Genomic DNA, 3,826 nt, shown 5'->3' with positions numbered 1-3,826 from the left:
ACCAGGTGCACGCCGGCTTTTGGGTGACCAGGTGCACAAGTTCCATTTGGGTGACCAGGTGCACGCCGGCTTTTGGGTGACCAGGTGCACATGGTCCTTTGGGTGACCAGGTGCACGCCGGCCTTTGGGTGACCAGGTGCACACGGTTCTTTTGGGTGACCAGGTGCACATGGTCCTTTGGGTGACCAGGTGCACGCCGGCCTTTGGGTGACCAGGTGCACACGGTTCTTTTGGGTGACCAGGTGCACATGGTCCTTTGGGTGACCAGGTGCACGCCGGCCTTTGGGTGACCAGGTGCACATGGTCCTTTTGGGTGACCAGGTGCACATGGTCCTTTGGGTGACCAGGTGCACGCCGGCCTTTGGGTGACCAGGTGCACACGGTTCTTTTGGGTGACCAGGTGCACATGGTCCTTTGGGTGACCAGGTGCACGCCGGCCTTTGGGTGACCAGGTGCACATGGTCCTTTTGGGTGACCAGGTGCACATGGTCCTTTGGGTGACCAGGTGCACGCCGGCCTTTGGGTGACCAGGTGCACACGGTTCTTTTGGGTGACCAGGTGCACATGGTCCTTTGGGTGACCAGGTGCACGCCGGCCTTTGGGTGACCAGGTGCACATGGTCCTTTTGGGTGACCAGGTGCACATGGTCCTTTGGGTGACCAGGTGCACGCCGGCCTTTGGGTGACCAGGTGCACATGGTCCTTTGGGTGACCAGGTGCACGCCGGCCTTTGGGTGACCAGGTGCACATGGTCCTTTGGGTGACCAGGTGCACGCCGGCCTTTGGGTGACCAGGTGCACATGGTCCTTTTGGGTGACCAGGTGCACATGGTCCTTTGGGTGACCAGGTGCACGCCGGCCTTTGGGTGACCAGGTGCACATGGTCCTTTGGGTGACCAGGTGCACGCCGGCCTTTGGGTGACCAGGTGCACATGGTCCTTTGGGTGACCAGGTGCACGCCGGCCTTTGGGTGACCAGGTGCACATGGTCCTTTTGGGTGACCAGGTGCACATGGTCCTTTGGGTGACCAGGTGCACGCCGGCCTTTGGGTGACCAGGTGCACATGGTCCTTTTGGGTGACCAGGTGCACGCCGGCCTTTGGGTGACCAGGTGCACATGGTCCTTTTGGGTGACCAGGTGCACATGGTCCTTTGGGTGACCAGGTGCACGCCGGCCTTTGGGTGACCAGGTGCACACGGTCCTTTTGGGTGACCAGGTGCACGCCGGCCTTTGGGTGACCAGGTGCACATGGTCCTTTTGGGTGACCAGGTGCACGCCGGCCTTTGGGTGACCAGGTGCACGCCGGTCCTTTTGGGTGACCAGGTGCACAAGTTCCATTTGGGTGACCAGGTGCACGCGGTTCATAACAGCGCGGTTATCTGCTTTAATGTCCGAGGAGGGGTGCTTAAGTGTGGGTGCCCTGGTTCACCTGGTATGCGAGGTTGTGGAGGTGGGGGGGGTCCCCTGCTGGTATCATCCCCGAAATAGAGGGGTGATACCCGGGTGGTGAGTAAGGGCCTACAAGCCTGGAGGTCAATAGCTCCAGGGGGTAAGCTCTACTGTCATGTCCGTAAATAGAGTGGTGTTACCCGGGTTTTGAACCATATTTTAATTTTTGGGTTACCAGATGCACACGGGTCTTTTGGAAAACAATCACAATCTGCATCCATCGTAATATCTTAAACTGTATATAAAGCACCTAAGGACGGGCCTGACCGAGAGAGGGCCGTAGTAGGGTACTCCCCTAGCGGGCTATATCAATAGAATGACCGGTAAAATGATTTAAAACAGTTTTATAATTTTTGGGTTACCAGATGCACACGGGTCTTTTGGAAAACAATCACAATCTGCATCCATCGTAATATATGAAACTGTATATAAAGCACTGAAGGACGGCCCCGACCGAGACAGGGCCTTAGTGGGGTGCTCCCATAGCGGGCTATATCAATAGAATGACCGGTAAAAGTATTTAAAACCGTTTTATAATTTTTGGGTTACCAGATGCACGTTTTCAATCACCAGTTGCACGGAGGATTAATAGCAATCTGCATCCATCGTGATTTCTTAAAGTGTGTAAAAAGCACCCAAGGACGGCCCTGACAGAGAGAGGGCCGTAGTGGGGCACTCCCCTAGCGGGCTATATCAATAGAATGACGGGTAAAAGTATTTAAAACCCTTTTATAATTTTTGGGTTACCAGATGCACGTTTTCAATCACCAGGTGCACGGAGGAAAATGAGCATTTGCATCCATAGTCATGTTTTAAACCGTCCATAAAGCACTCTTGGCCGGCCCCGGCAGAGAGAGAAAGAGATGGTGAAAAAAAAAAAAAATCATCATCAGACCTTCCATAAATAATTCGGGCCGGCCCCCATTGCTAAAGGTCCGTAGTAGGGTGCGCCATAAGCGGACATGAATAGATGGAACACCGCTAACCGCATAGAGAACCGTGTTTTGGGTGACCAGGTGCACGTTTTCAATCACCAGTTGCACATTTTCAATCACCAGTTGCACGGAGGATTAATAGCAATCTGCATCCATCGCGATTTCTTAAAGTGTCTATAAAGCACTCAGGACGGGCCCGACCGAGACAGGGCCTTAGTGGGGTGCTCCCATAGCGGGCAACAATGAGAGGGGTGCCTTTAAATTCATTTTGAACCATATTTGAAATTTTGGGTTACCAGATGCACGTTTTCAATCACCAGTTGCACGGAGGATTAATAGCAATCTGCATCCATCGTGATTTCTTAAAGTGTGTAAAAAGCACCCAAGGACGGCCCTGACAGAGAGAGGGCCGTAGTGGGGCACTCCCCTAGCGGGCTATATCAATAGAATGACGGGTAAAAGTATTTAAAACCCTTTTATAATTTTTGGGTTACCAGATGCACGTTTTCAATCACCAGGTGCACGGAGGAAAATGAGCATTTGCATCCATAGTCATGTTTTAAACCGTCCATAAAGCACTCTTGGCCGGCCCCGGCAGAGAGAGAAAGAGATGGTGAAAAAAAAAAAAAAATCATCATCAGACCTTCCATAAATAATTCGGGCCGGCCCCCATTGCTAAAGGTCCGTAGTAGGGTGCGCCATAAGCGGACATGAATAGATGGAACACCGCTAACCGCATAGAGAACCGTGTTTTGGGTGACCAGGTGCACGTTTTCAATCACCAGTTGCACATTTTCAATCACCAGTTGCACGGAGGATTAATAGCAATCTGCATCCATCGCGATTTCTTAAAGTGTCTATAAAGCACTCAGGACGGGCCCGACCGAGACAGGGCCTTAGTGGGGTGCTCCCATAGCGGGCAACAATGAGAGGGGTGCCTTTAAATTCATTTTGAACCATATTTGAAATTTTGGGTTACCAGATGCACGTTTTCAATCACCAGTTGCACGGAGGATTAATAGCAATCTGCATCCATCGTGATTTCTTAAAGTGTGTAAAAAGCACCCAAGGACGGCCCTGACAGAGAGAGGGCCGTAGTGGGGCACTCCCCTAGCGGGCTATATCAATAGAATGACGGGTAAAAGTATTTAAAACCCTTTTATAATTTTTGGGTTACCAGATGCACGTTTTCAATCACCAGGTGCACGGAGGAAAATGAGCATTTGCATCCATAGTCATGTTTTAAACCGTCCATAAAGCACTCTTGGCCGGCCCCGGCAGAGAGAGAAAGAGATGGTGAAAAAAAAAAAAAATCATCATCAGACCTTCCATAAATAATTCGGGCCGGCCCCCATTGCTAAAGGTCCGTAGTAGGGTGCGCCATAAGCGGACATGAATAGATGGAACACCGCTAACCGCATAGAGAACCGTGTTTTGGGTGACC

Source organism: Oncorhynchus mykiss, unplaced genomic scaffold (genome assembly GCF_013265735.2).
Source record: "Oncorhynchus mykiss isolate Arlee unplaced genomic scaffold, USDA_OmykA_1.1 un_scaffold_541, whole genome shotgun sequence".
Classification (NCBI taxonomy): domain Eukaryota; kingdom Metazoa; phylum Chordata; class Actinopteri; order Salmoniformes; family Salmonidae; genus Oncorhynchus; species Oncorhynchus mykiss.
This window is presented reverse-complemented; position numbering follows the sequence as displayed.